The following is a 15,015-nucleotide window of genomic DNA, read 5'->3' as shown; positions in this document are numbered from 1 at the left end:
TAGTGTAAACTTCATTGACCTCTTCCCAAACCTCCCTAGTTCAATCCACTGAATTTACCTTACCTGTGACCCCTTGCTGTGGGTCACCAGACTACAGAAGGTCACCAGTGTTCTCTATGCAGCAAGATCTACCTGACTCACTTGTGGCTACTGTTTGGAACATTCTTTTTTTGGATTCCTGGGCTTAGAACCAGTGACAACTAAAGAGGGATGGAGTTGCATCCTGTCCTCCCCTCCATCTCATCCTGTTCTACATCGTACTTGGGAACATCAAATATCACCTTGTAGACAATGCCGAGGATTACTTAGAGCAGATGTATTAGCTGAATGCTTTGTGACTCACCTGTAAACACAGAACCTAAGAAGCTGAGAGAGCAATTCAGTCTGACCACAGATAATATTCTGACAAAAAAACCCTGAAAAATCAGAAAAAGAAGAAATGTGTTCACCTTATTTGAGTCCATGGATGACTCCTGTTCAAGAGTATAAGCTTTTACCTTACAGCCGGAAGGACATTTCTCCTGATCACACAGGATTTCATAATATTTCTTAGAAGATAAAGCTTTGTGGGCATAGTCAGGGTCTAAGCAGGACCATTTCAGTATCTGCTGTCTCTTACAATAACTTTCAGGCATCACTGGCTGGTGCTATCAGTAAGATATATTGACAAAGATGCTGTGTGGTAAGCCATTGTTTGTAGCAACCAAATCACAGGGGACAGGGTGAGCATTTAGACTTAGAAAGGGGTTGAAAATTGTTCTTTTGTGGCCCTGGCACCCTTCCCAAATGTGGCACCCAGGGCGCTGATTCATGTGTGTGAGATCAGGGAGGGCAGCAACAGAAGAGTCACGAGGCCCATTTGGGGCTTTTAGCTTTTCTTGTTGCAACTCATCAGATATGTAAACTTCTACACTGTCAAAAAGTGGTGCCTTGGGGACAGGGGGTGACTGGAAGTGGGAACTGGTGGAAAACACACACACACACACACACACACACACACACACACACACAGAGAGAGAGAGAGAGAGAGAGAGAGAGAGAGAGAGAGAGAGAGAGAGCAAGAGGGTCTCTGTGCTCTCTTAGGCACAGAAAATCAGGACTGCTTATGGACCGCACAACATCCAAAGCAGAACCTTTTCTGAGGTAAAGAAGAGTTAACAAAGCTATTATGTCCAACTGCTTATCTTCACCCAATGTCAAAACTTGGAGCATACAGGATTTTTAGGTCATTAGGTGGTTTTCTATCATCTCTTCATTTCTTGAACCTTACTCCAACAGGTTGGGCATCCTATGTGCAGGACGCAGCAGCTCTCATGTGAGCCCTGGCACAGACAACAATGATGATAATGTAGTCTCTGTGTGTGTGTGTGTGTGTGTGTGTGTGTGTGTGTGTGTGTGTGTGTGTGGCTGTGTATGAGACTGTGTATATTGTGGATCTGTGTGTGTGTTTGTGTGTGTGTTTGTGTGTTTATGCATTGTGTACGTGTGCTCTGACTATGTGTTTGTGGCTGTGGCTGTGTGTTTGCGGCTGTGTATGAAACTATGTATTTTGTGAATCTGTGTGTGTGTGTTTGTGTCTCTGTGTTTGTGTGTGTTGGAGTGGTTGTGTCTGTATGTCTGAGTATGTATGTCTGTGTGTCTATGTGTCTATGTGTATCTGTCTGTCTATGTGTCAATCTGTTTCTGTCTGCCTTTCTCTCTCTCTCTCTCTCTCTCTCTCTCTCTCTCTCTGAGTGTGTGTGTGTTGGAGTGGTTGTGTCTGTATGTGTGAGTAGGTATGTCTGTGTGTCTGTGTGTCTATGTGTATCTGTCTATCTATGTGACAATCTGTTTCTTTCTGTCTGTCTGTCTCTGTCTCTCCCTCTGTCTCTCTGTCTCTCTGTCTCTCTGTCTCTCTGTCTCTGTCTCTGTCTCTGTCTCTCTCTCTCTCTCTCTCTCTCTCTCTCTGTGTGTGTGTTGGAGTCTGCTGAAGTTTCTTCTCAGCCCCCAGGGCCTGGAGATACTATGAGGTTCATGTTCACATGCTTGGAACATCTGTGAATATGTTTGACTGTGAGGTGGGTCTTGGCAATGGAATGGGAACATTAGAAGGTCCAGATGTGTCCAGGAGAAGAGCATCCTATTCCTGTCTCCCTGAGTACCTGCCATTGTATACGCACTTATTTCTAACATTCACAGACCCCTGTGGTCCTTTGGTTGCTTGTGACACAATCACTCTCCTTCAGCTTCCATACTATTAATTAATTTATTATATATTAATTATATATTAATTCATTGTTGCTCCTAAACTTTCTCTGGGTCCTCTATGAAAAACATTTTCTTGTACTTTGTTGAATGGTTGTATATAGCCTGGTTAATTCACAAAGAATATGAACTAGTCAACCAATCTCACTTCAGATACAAGAGTGTTTCTTTCACTGAAAAAGGTTCCTTGTGTTAATTTATGTCAATCACTCTCTTATCTCTGTTCCTGGAAACCACTTGACTACTTTGTGCTGGAAGAGTCTGGAAATGGTGTGTGATTTAGAAACATCAGGGTCCTGGCTCTTCTATCAGGGAAAAGAAATCATTGGTGACTCCTTCTGCTACTAAAGATTAATTAATGGTCTTGAGATTCAAGTGCCATCTTTGACTAAGAACATCAGTCCATATATGAGTATTTGTTTACCTATATCCCAGCTGATGGGCTTCTGAGTGGTTTCCATTGTTTTTTTCCTGTTGTTAATGAAGCTCTTGTCAACTTTTTGGAACATATTTTGCTGTTGTTGTTTATTTGTTATTTTGTGATTAGTAATTTCATTCCCTTGTATTAAAGTCCTAAAAGTAGAATTTCTCAATCATAGGACAAGAGTGTGCTTAATTTTTGAAGAAAAATACCATCCTGTCTTTCAAGATGACTACATCATTTTGAATCTCCTCTAGCCATGTGCATGGGGTGCTCCATACCTTTGCCAACACTGAATATACTAAATGGGTGTGGAGTGGTGTCTTAATGCAGGTGTTTCCGTGAATATTGAGCCTCTGCTTTTAGACCGGTTTCAATGTCTGTCTGTCTGTCTGTCTGTCTGTCTGTTGGTTAGATTGTGTCCCTGACTCCCTGAACAGAAGAGAACCTTGGATTTCTCCAGTCCATATTTTTATCATGTCTCTGGTCAGAGGATATGGGGACTTTCTTCCAGCTGAGCTAAAAAAGAGTTTGGAGTTAGAAAAAAGCACCAGAATGTTCAGGAAACAGAAATTGGTTGCTTAGCCGAGACATTGAAGGAGCTGGAGACCTTTCAACCCCTATAGCCTGGAAAATACTTGGATCTGGGTTCTAAAAGTAGAACATCCTCCAGGAAGGGTTGGAACCACAGATTGGGCAAGCATATATTGGAGTCACAACACTGTATCAAGGAGGCAGGAGAAAACAGAGCTATAAAGTCCTGTAGTGCCAGGCTATGGGATCCTATATTATCTGGGGATAAAAACCATAGAGCCATATCCTATCTCACATTCAAAGGATGACCCCATGTTGATTCCCACACCACTTCTTCCAAGAAGTCAGATGTGTCCAGTTGTAAATTGCTGGTTGTATATTCTTAGATACAGCTTGCTAGGAATTTTTTACTGTGAAACTCCAATTCTGGCTGTGTGTACTGAACCCCACTGATATCACTTGGCAGAGGAGGTGGTTTGGCAAGTGGCTTAGCCAGTTAGGGAGTTTGCTGCCAAGCCTAACAACCTAAGTTTGATCCCTGAACCCATGTGGTGAAAAGAGAGAACTAACTCTTACAAATTGTCTTCTGACTTCCACATGTACATGATGGAATATGAGTGCCCATACATATACATACATGTTCACAATACATAAGTAAAAGGTAGAAAAGGTTAAAACGTTTGTCAAATGGATAAATGACTTCCAAGTTGATTTAAACAGGAGCTGGCAGTGTGAGAAGCTACATTGGAGGTGGAGGCAGAAGTGTCAGAATTTCAGTATCTTTCAATAAAGTTACCATGACCTAATTTTGGGGGCGGGTTATACCTGCATTCCTAAGGTACAAGGGGCTCTGAGTGTGGACTCAGTACGCTACGAGTTTTGTCAGCACAGAGGAGTCTTGAGGATGAAAGGAAGGCACACTCAGATCTCCTGGCCTTGCTCTTCTCTTTATCTTGGCATCTTGACTATGTATCTGTTGACAGGAGCCCCATGACTTCTCCTGTTACAACTTTCTGATCCCTGATCTTCACACCAACACCCACCTTGGGTTGGTAAGTAAAAGAGCCAGAGATTATGATGACTCCATATTTGAAAGTCAGGAATCCTGGAATTCCAGAAGCACTTCAGATGCCTTGCTGTGTCTGGCCAGGAGGCCAGGAAAGGAGCAGAAACAGCAGGGGTGGCTTTGCCCTACCTGCTGGCTATTGGCTTCCTGTGGCTTCTACCTTATCAGTTCTCCAGCAATGAGAACTTTGCCCCATCCAACCAAATGCCACACCTACACCCTCAAAGCTACAAATTCCTGCCTGGGCCATGACAATGCAGCAGCACAGGTTTAGGCCTGAGATTCAACCATGCCTTTGGCTAGACTTCCTGGTTGGCTGTATGTTGTAGCCTGTGGGCTCCTGCTTCTCCTCCAGCATGTGCACGGTGAGACTGTCTAAATGAACGGAGGGGACCAGGGTCAGAGCTGCTCCAGTTCTGCAGAGTCATGGCTGAGGTTATGGGATGGAAAGCAGCAGGGAGGGAGAAGGGACTGGTGGAGAATGACATATGACAGCATGGGGTGTGTGTGCTTCTGTGTGTGCTTTCTAATATACTACTAGGGCACACAGGTGTCAGAGATGTCTGAGGTTAGTACATACTGAGGAGGCAACAGAGACAGAACAACAAGCAAGACATGTCCCTCCTCTGCATGTGGTTGTAGCTAAAAATCCCACTGAACTTGATAATGACAATAATTCCTTCATAATGCCAAGTAGCTCTGTGCCTGTCACATTTTTGGCTAGGGAAGAACCCTGTCGATTTGCAAGAAGATCAGCGGACAAGGTTTCTGTCCCTAGGTAATCCTACTGCTGAACTGAGAGGCCCTGGCTTACCTTCCCCATGTACCATGATGATGATGAGGTAGAAATTCCCAAGTGTATTGACAGCTGATGGCATCTCTCTACTTACAGGCCAGGACTCAGCCAGCCCCATCAGGAACACACACACACACGGGTCAGGTGAGAGGCAGCTTTGTCCATGTGAAGGACACTAAATCTGGTATCCACACCTTCCTGGGAATTCCCTTTGCCAAGCCTCCTGTAGGACCGCTGCGCTTTGCACCTCCTGAGGACCCTGAGCCATGGAGTGGTGTGAGAGATGCGACCTCACAGCCGGCCATGTAAGTTCTGGGACTCAGAGGACTTAAGGCATGAGTTCGAGGCCACACTGCGATGTTTTCTCCAACTCAGCTCTACAGCAGTTTTCTTCCTGTGCTGAGGGGTGTCTCCCATGCACATTTCTGGTGAATGTGCTAAGGGTTAGAGTAGAACAACTGTTCCAGCCTGCTGGGTCAGAGCCTGGAACCTATAGGGAGTTTGTTGAAGGTACTGCAGTAAGGAGCAGAGACTGAGTCCATTTTTCACAGTCTCTGTGACCATCCGTTATCCCTGTGCCACTGACTAAGGAACAAGTACTCATACTTCCAACTGGAGACTATGTGGAACAAGGAGGTACTTATTGATGCTCCTAATGCAAAGAACATGATCAAGATAACTTACCAATGGCATGTCAACCAGTCAACAGATCTAGAAAATCACTGAGTAAGATTCTCTTCCCAGGTGATTTACAATGTGTCAAGTCAATAATCAATACTAGCCACCTTGACAGGATTTAAATTGCATACACAGAAGGGTTAAATTTTGGAACAGAAAGTCAAGCATTTTCTAGGAATCTGTTGGAAGTCTCAATATACTACACCCTAGAATGTTACTATACATGGAGAGGCCTCCCTGAAAAATCTGGCTCTATTTCTATTACCACGGGCCTAGTAGCCTTTACTGTGGTAGGGACTTTAGAGAAGAATCAAGTGTTAGCAGGCCATCATGGAAAGCAGTAATTATAGGTGGCTGAGAGAAGTTTCAGGTTAAGATATACATTTGTCAACCACATACCTTGGACTTCCTGTCTTCCATTTTCACTAGGTGTCTGCAGACTGATATAATGAATTTAGATGGTATCAAGGAAATGAAGCTGACCGTGCATCCCACCCCTATGTCTGAAGACTGCCTGTATCTCAACATCTATACACCAGCTCATGCCCGTGAGGGCTCTAACCTGCCTGTGAGTGTCAGGTCATGGTCGGCTGGGAAGAGATAATTTATTTCTCTGGAAGATGGGAAGGGACAAAATAATTATGAGCTCCACTGTAGTTTAGATCCTGATTAGTAGTTTTACCTCATTGGGTTCAGGTCAACCCATGGTGACCAACCTGCCTCAACGTGTGTGTGTGTGTGTGTGTGTGTGTGTGTGTGTGTGTGTGTGTGTGTGTGTGTGTGTATCAGAGTCCTAGGGATATGAGAGTCCTAGGGTAAGAGGGTCTAGGTCTTTGATTAAACCAGGAATTCCTCTATCAACCTGGCAGACCCACTCAGGATGGTGCACAAGGGCTGATATTGACATCATCCAAATTTCTACCTGCAAGTTATCTCGTCTGCCAATGGGATCTGATGCCTATTTTGATTAACAGTCAGAAAAGACACTCAGAAGCACACTCCATTTTTGTTTTTGTTGTTGTTGTTGTTGCTGCTGTTTGGTTGGTTGGTTTGGACTGGTTTGGTTTTGTTCTACTTTGATGTGTCTGAGAGTAATGATGACTTTAACTTACATCTAGAGTCATTAATCCATTCTGAGATTTACTGTTGGGGAAGCTAGAATGGAAATATTCTCAAAGGCCTAAAGCACCCCATCTGTGACTCACTTCCTGAGATCCTGAGGAAGTCTGTTTGTAGGTCAACCTGTACAGAGCAAAGCAGTTGATAACCTTATGGGCAGTCTAGATGAGCTTGGGCTGTGTGTGGGCCTCCTGGTAGGTGAGTTCCTCTCTCCAGGTGATGGTATGGATCCACGGTGGTGGGCTGGTTCTAGGATCAGCTTCCATGAATGATGCATCCACACTGGCAGCTACTGAGGAAATAGTAATTGTCTCCATCCAGTATCGTTTGGGTGTCCTTGGCTTCTTCAGGTAAGCCTGGGACAGGGCTGGGTAATGGGGACTAAGTAGTACATGGGCAATCGTGCATTCTTCTTCTTCCTGCTACTTCTCAGCACTGGAGACCAGAATGCCAGAGGCAACTGGGGATACCTGGACCAAGTGGCTGCCCTACGCTGGGTCCAGCAAAATATTGCTTACTTTGGAGGCAACCATGGCAAGGTCACTATATTTGGTGGCTCAGCAGGAGGCACAAGTGTGTCTTCCCATGTTGTGTCCCCCATGTCCAAAGGACTCTTTCATGGAGCTATTATGCAGAGTGGAGTGGCCCTGCTGCCTGACCTCATCTCTGATAAATCTGAGGTGGTCTACAAGGTAAGTGCCCTCATGAACATCAGCTACCTCAATCTTGGCTTCTGGTACTCTGGTGTTCAGTTAAATGGCAAAAGCAAGGATCATGGGAAATAGCTTCTTTCCAGTAACTTCTGAGTGGTGTGAAATATTGAATCCATTTTCTTCTGCTTTATGTATGATGAGCATTTACATGACAGCAAACATCTTTCCAGTGTCTTCTGTCACTAGCAGAAACACTTAATACATGGTTTCCCAGTTTGTTTCTTATCACTGTGATAAAGATCATTGTCAAAAGCTACTTGGAGAGAAAAGGTTTATTTCAGCACACAACTTATAATCTATCTTGAAGAGAAGTTCACACACAGACATGTACCTGGAGGCCAGAACTGAATCAGAGGCCAAGAAGCAACATGTCTACTGGTTTGTTAACTGTGGCTTCCTCGTTTTGCTTTCTTATACAACACAGAACACCTGCCCATGGGGGGCATTGCCCACAGTGAAGTGGGCTCTTTTGCATTAGTCATTTATCAGGAAAAGGCCCAGACTTGCCATGGACCAATCTAATAGAGACAATATTCCCAGCAGAACTTCCTCTTTCCAACTGATCCTGGCTTGTGTTGAGTTGATTAAAAAATCTAACAAGAACACAAGATTGAGGAAAAGTGTCAACTGGTAAAACTACTTGCTATGCAAGCATGAGGTCCCAAGTTCAAATACCTTGAACCCATACAAAGCTAGTGTTTTTAATGTTTCAGAAAACTCAGTGTTCCTATGGAGATACAGGAAACAAAGACTCCCTAGTAAGCCAGCTAAGTTTGTATAGACAAAGTGAGCAAGGGATAGGGTGACATGTACTTCCTGAGATTGCTCTCTGACCTTCATAGTCTAAATGTGCTATATTGTAACCATTGTTAAAATAACACACACACACACACACACACACACACACACACACACACACACACCAAAGCAACAACAAAGCAATGCACAGGTAGAATGTCCTTTCCCAGCTGTCAGTCACCTCTGAGCAACAGAAAATGTCAACAATTCCATTGACTCCTTTCATCCCCAGCAAACACTAGGATGTGGTATTTAGGGGTAATGACTTCTACTAGTATCAAAGAAACTGTTCACTGCTGGGAAGGATGAGCTAACCATTGTCTGTTCCATTTACAGACAGTAGCCAACCTATCTGGATGTGAGGCCCCAGACTCAGAAGCCCTGATACGCTGCCTGCGAGCAAAGAGTAAACAAGAGATCCTGGCTATTAACCAGGTTGGGAGAATTGTGTGTCTTGGAGAACTTGATGACCAGGATGTGGGATTACCATTATTCACTTACTACTCAATTTGCTATCTCATCTCCATGGTTTGGTGTCCTTTCAGTACAGTGTTCAAAGAGAGCATGACAAGCTAATGTGCATTTCTTCTAGAGTGTGCATAGTATCCTGAGATAAGATATGATATAGGGAATTGCTGTGGATATTCATGAGCATTAGAATATTTATATGATTGATCTTCGGTACTGACCGTCAATGCTGTATAGGTCTTCAAGATGATTCCTGGTGTGGTGGATGGAAAGTTCCTACCCAAACATCCTCAGGAGCTGTTGGCCTCTGGTGATTTTCACCCTGTCCCAAGCATCATTGGTATCAACACAGATGAATGTGGCTGGGGAATCCCTGTGGTAAGACATAGTTCTAAGCCCCTGAAAACATAAACTCAAATGGTGTGGGGGGAGGAATTCAGAGATACTTTGATGTAGTTCCAACCCATCCAAAACTTAAGACTATCTTCTGCCTCTCAGTTCCTGGGCCTTGACCATATAATAAAGAAAATAACCAGAGAGACCCTGCCCACTGTTCTAAAGAGCACAGCAGCACAGATGGTGAGAGATACCTTAGTTTCCTGTCCCAATAAAGAGGGTTCCTGTATACTTACTTTCCTAGATCTCTCTCTCTCTCTCTCTCTCTCTCTCTCTCTCTCTCTCTCTGTGTGTGTGTGTGTGTGTGTGTGTGTGTGTGTGTTCACTACAAAGCTTCTAACTTTACCCATAGACCCTCTTTCATCTCTGACCACATTCCTTACTTAGAGGCTGCTGCCTGCCTGTCCTGTCATCATTCTTCCTGATTCTTCCTGGTATAGATGCTGCCTCCTGAGTGTATTGACCTGATAATGGAAGAGTACATGGGGGACACTGAGAACCCAGAGACCCTCCAAGAACAGTTCAGACACATGCTGGGGGACTTCATGTTTGTGATCCCTGCCCTGCAAGTAGCACATTTCCAACGTAAGTACATCTGTGACAAGAGGGGTAATCAGAGCTGTGGGACCCCAGTGAACTCTGCAGTGTCAAGGCTGGACCCAGGCCCTGGTCAGGTCTCAGGTAGCAGACAGCTTTCCCCCCAGTGAATCTTTATGTCTAGTATAAAGGATGGCATCCAATCCAGGTCTAGAGGAGGAAACATGTGAGATACACTCAGTGTCTTGTCAACTCCTTGGCTGGAATACCAGGGCCTCTGCTTAACACAGATTTCCTGTGTCCAGTGCCCCAGTCTGGATCTCACCACTCAACTGGGATTCTAGATAATTTAACAGCAAGGTTTCCTGTCACTGAAGGTGAGGCAGATAAGCACCATATGAGAAATCATGATGTCAACATGTGTTCCAGGTTCCCAGGCTCCTGTCTACTTTTATGAGTTCCAGCATCTGCCCAGCTTCATCAAGCAAGTCAGACCATCCCATGTTAAGGCAGACCATGGTGATGACATTCTCTTTGTCTTTGGCTCCTACTTGTGGGGCATGACCTGTGAGTCTTTCTTGTTTCCTTGGGATGAATCAGCATCGATGAGTTCTCAAGGGATTATTGTGCTCTCTGTCCAGTTGGGGAAACTGGGAGGGGACCGGGTCAAGTGTTCACCACATCAGAGCTTAAAAAACAACCCAAGCTCCTCCTCCCAAATATGTTTCAGTTTGAATATGATCCTTTCCTTGTCTAGCTTGTGCTAGAAGGAATGAGAGCACACTGCTCTAGAAATGAACCCAAGAAACTTCAAGTACTGCTTTGGATGGATACCCAATTCTGAGAGGAGAGGGAAGAGGGTATAAACCAGGCCTAGGGTTTACTCTCTGGCTGTGGTTGCTATAGGAGAGCATGAGTTGATAACTACATGAGTTGGTAGGACTTGGACTCTTTTTCTTCTTCTGTCTGCAGTTGACCTCACTGAGGAGGAGGAGCTGCTGAAGAGGAGGGTGATGAAGTACTGGGCCAACTTTGCAAGAACTGGGTGAGAATAGACCCCATCTTCAACCTCTTTATGGTCAAGTCTCCATCTCCAGCCCCAGTGTGGGTGTGTTCCATTAGTGTTCATGTGTCCTTAATAACACAAGAGTCTACAACTCAGGCCACACTAAGGCAGATATCTTACAGCTTTCAGTTACTGTTCATCCCACAGAGATCAGGTGGATGAGTCACATTACTGTAGTACCGTTCTTTAGATTTTCCTCTGAGAAGGAGATACAAAACTAGCCAGCTCCCCTTGCTTCACATGGAGTAGACACTGATGGTGAAACTTGTATCTATATCAGTACACCAGTCTCTCTGTCCCCTGAGGCCCATGGTCTGCTCACCCACTACCCTGACCAAATAAGGGGATCAGGCTTTGTGTCAGAGAGACCTTCACTCCTATCTGCTGGCTGGTATATCCACAGGAACCCCAATGGTGAAGATCTACCCCACTGGCCTGTGTTGGACCATGATGAGCAGTATTTGCAGTTGAACACCCAGCCTGCTGTGGGCCGAGCCCTAAAGGCCAGAAGGCTGCAGTTCTGGACCAAGACTCTGCCCCAGAAGATCCAGGAGCTAAAGGGTTCTCAGAGCAAGCATGCAGAGCTGTAGCATCCTGGGCCAGGAGTGTGAGGTTGAAAGCAAATGGGGTAATTCTGAGGTTACAAAGTACATTATCTACATTTATTCATTCCAATAAGTACATAAGCATTTCTCACCTCAGCATTTGGTCTTTCAGACATGTATGAAAAACACTCTGTGTTATCATTCTGGGCAAACATTCATTAGAGTCAATAAAAGCTCTCATAACAGTGTGGATGTTTGTGCCCAAAAGTACCTCCACATTCTTTAACCCTTCACTGAGACTAAGCTCCTCTTTCCTTCCTTCCTTCCTTCCTTCCTTCCTTCCTTCCTTCCTTCCTTCCTTCCTTCTCCGTTCCTTCCTTCCTTACTTTTTTTCTTCCATTAGCTTCTTCCCCATCTTCACTCTCCTCTTCTCCAAGTCCCAGACCCTCTTCAAATGAAGCAGATGCTTCAGGGACTGTTGACTACAGAGACTGACTGAATTAAATCCCGTGTCTTCGCTTGGCAAGTTCATGTTTTCTCATATTTATAATTACCATCAGAAAAATCAGTTTCTTTAAGCCCCATTGCCTTCAGAATTCTGTTCCTAAGAGATCATTAACTACAAATAGAACACATGTGTCCTCAGATGTGTGCAGGCCAAGATAGGAAAATTACATAAATCTGAAGCAAGATAACAAGACCCACATCTCTGAAGCAAAACAAAAACCATAACCAGTAACTTACAACAGTACAAATGTACAGTCTTATGGATTGAGAAATTCTGGGTCAAGATGCCCACAGATTTGCTGTGTGGTGAGAAACAGTTCTCAGGGAAACCATTCTCAAGGATTACTACTTGTGCCCTCTCCTGGTAGGATGTGTAAACAAGGCCATTATAAGGATAATATTAAGTCCCTGCTGACTTGAAGTGGGGACAGGGAAGACCTTCCTCTCAGTGAGACTGACCCTGTGTGATGTTTCTGTTCTATATGCACAGCATTGATTGAAGTTCCTACTGCCAGCATGCCTCTGCTTATCAGCTCAGTATACACACATTAACTGGGTGTCAATTAAGTTTGAGAGTTTTAATAATTATCTCATTTTTAATAACTTGAGTGTGGGTTGTTTTTTGATGCTAGGGATTGATCTTAGGACTTGTGCAATTAGGCAATGGTTCCACCCATGAACTATATCCTCAGATTGTGGATTGTTTACATGCAATTAAATTAATCTATTTTAGGTGTATAGTTTAGAAAGCCATGAGTAAATTCTATGCTTCCCTCAGGCCCTTTTGTGGCCAGTCACTGCCTTTAATTCTGTTTCAGAGTAAATATGAAATTTCTTTATCTTGCTGTCCTGGTATTTATCTCTAGTCCAATATAAATAGAACATTTTGTTACTGGTTAGGCCACTTCATGTAATGTTTTTGTTTCTTTTTATTGTGGAGTGCTATCCAAGTGTGCATACAACACATTTATTCACTTACCTGTCTATGCACAACTGTTGTCCTTCACTAATTCCAGGTTTGGGTTTTAATAAGCTGTATGGATATTCCCACACATGATGTCAGGTGATCACATGTATTAAATTTTTGAGTTTACAACCTAGAGCAGAACTGCTAAGTCATGAGACACATGTTAAACATTTAAACAAGGTTGTAAGGCTGGGAATATAGCAATGGTAGACAGATTCCCCTATTGTACAAAGCCCTGAGTACTATAAAAATAAAATAAAGACAGATCAGATAATATAGACTTTCAATCCTAGCTACTCAGAGAGCTGAGAACCTAGGGATCACAAGTTAAGACCTGCCTGAGGTATAGAGCAAGCTCTAGGCAAAACTGGAAATTTTAGTTGTGATCTGTCTCCACATAAAACATATAAAAAATGGCCAGTAGGTGGTGACTGAGCATGCATTTTTAAATTATTAATTATATCTATTTACATTTCTATTATCCCCCTTCCTGGTTCTCCCTCCACAAGCCCCACATAAAATTCCCCCCATCTCCCTTGCCTATAAGAGTGTGCTCCCCACCCACCCACTCCCACTTCACCCCTCTAGCATTCCCTTCTCTGGGCCATCAAACCTACAAAGGACCAAGCACAACCTCTTCCACCCACTCCCACCTCACCTTTCTAGCATCCCCCTTCTCTGGGGCATCACTCCTCTAAAGGACCAAGCACAACCCCTCCCACTGAGATGAGTTAGTCCTCTGCTACATATGTAGTGGGGGCCACAGACCAGCCTATGTGTGCTCTTTGGTTGGTGGCTTAGTTTCTGGGAGCTCTGATGGGTCCAGTTAATTCATACTGTTGTTCTTCCTACGGGGTTGCAATCTCCTTCAGCTCCTTCAGTCCTTCCTCTAATTCTTCCATGGGGGTGCCCAGCCTCCGTTCAATGGTTTGCTGTAAGTATCTGCATCTGTCTCATTCAGGAAGAGCCTCTCAGAAGACAGCCATGCCAGGCTCCTGGATGCAGGCACATCTGGCATCAGCAATAGTGTCAGGGTTTGGTGTCTGTATATAGGATGAATCCCAAGGTAGGGCAGTCTCTGAATGGCCTTTCCTTCAGTCTCTACTCCATTTTTTGTCACTGCATTTTCTTTAGATAGAAACAATTCTGGGTTAAAAATTTTGAAATGGCTGGGTGACCCCATTCCTCAAGTGGGAGCCATGTCTATCTACTGGAGGTAGTCTCTCCAGGTTTTATCTCCCTGATGTTGGGCATTTTAGCTAATGTCATCCCCATTGGGTCCTGGGAGTGACTGAGCACACCTTTAATCCAACTTTTGGGAAGCAAAAGCAGTTATATCTCTGAGTTCTGTGCCAGCCTGGTCTAAAGAGGCAGTTCCTGGTTGGCCAGAGCTACAGAGAAACACTGTCTTGAAAAAAAAGTACAAGAAATATAAAAATCTAATTTGACTTAGTGGGTTATTAAAGAAAGGGCACACAGAAAAAACAAGAGAAATGAACAAAGAGAAGAAGAAAGAGGAGAAAACAGCAGCCTTCATACAGATTAGCACAAGATCTTTACCCACCCTACATCCAACAGAGGCTCAATATTCAAAATATATAAAGAACTTAAGAAGTTAGACACCAGCAACCCAAATAACCCAATTTAAAAAGAGGGGTACAGAGCTAAACAGAGAATTATCAACAGGAATCTCGAATGGCTGAGAAACACTTAAATATTTGACATCCTTAGTCATCAGGGGCATGCAAATCAAAACTTCTCTGAGATTCCATCTCACACCCATCAGAATGGCTCACATCAAAAACATCAAAAAGCACATGCTGGTTATGATGTGGAGTAAGAGGAACATTTCTTCACTGCTGATGGGAGTACAAACTTGTACTACCACTCTGGAAATCAATTTGGCATTTTCTAAGGAAATTAGGATAATGCTACCTCAAGACCCAGCTATACCTCTCCTGGGTGTACCCAAAAGATGCTCCACCTTTCCACAAGGACATTTGCTCAACTATGCTCAGTCAGCTTTATTTGTAAGACCTGGAAACTAAAAGGAACCCAGATGTCCCTCAACTGAAAAATGGATAAAGAAAATGTGGTTCATTTACACAATGGAATACTACTCAGCTATTAAAACAAGGACATCATGAATTTTGCAGGCAA

At 43.9% G+C, this 15,015-nt stretch overlaps 1 pseudogene across 1 annotated transcript; it reads left to right on the top strand.

The window, feature by feature from the left end:
- Positions 1–4,541: 4,541 nt before the first annotated feature.
- On the top strand, positions 4,542–11,592 carry Ces2a (carboxylesterase 2A; annotated as a pseudogene). Its single transcript, NR_171898.1, has 12 exons — positions 4,542–4,630; positions 5,158–5,366; positions 6,169–6,307; positions 7,075–7,208; positions 7,292–7,550; positions 8,706–8,804; positions 9,075–9,215; positions 9,336–9,416; positions 9,674–9,818; positions 10,200–10,337; positions 10,743–10,815; positions 11,240–11,592. The product of NR_171898.1 is annotated as a carboxylesterase 2A, transcript variant 1, non-coding (transcript).
- The last annotated feature ends 3,423 nt before the right edge of the window (positions 11,593–15,015 follow it).

The sequence above is a fragment of the Rattus norvegicus genome, chromosome 19, assembly GCF_036323735.1.
Source record: "Rattus norvegicus strain BN/NHsdMcwi chromosome 19, GRCr8, whole genome shotgun sequence".
NCBI lineage: Eukaryota > Metazoa > Chordata > Mammalia > Rodentia > Muridae > Rattus > Rattus norvegicus.
This window is presented reverse-complemented; position numbering and strand designations above follow the sequence as displayed.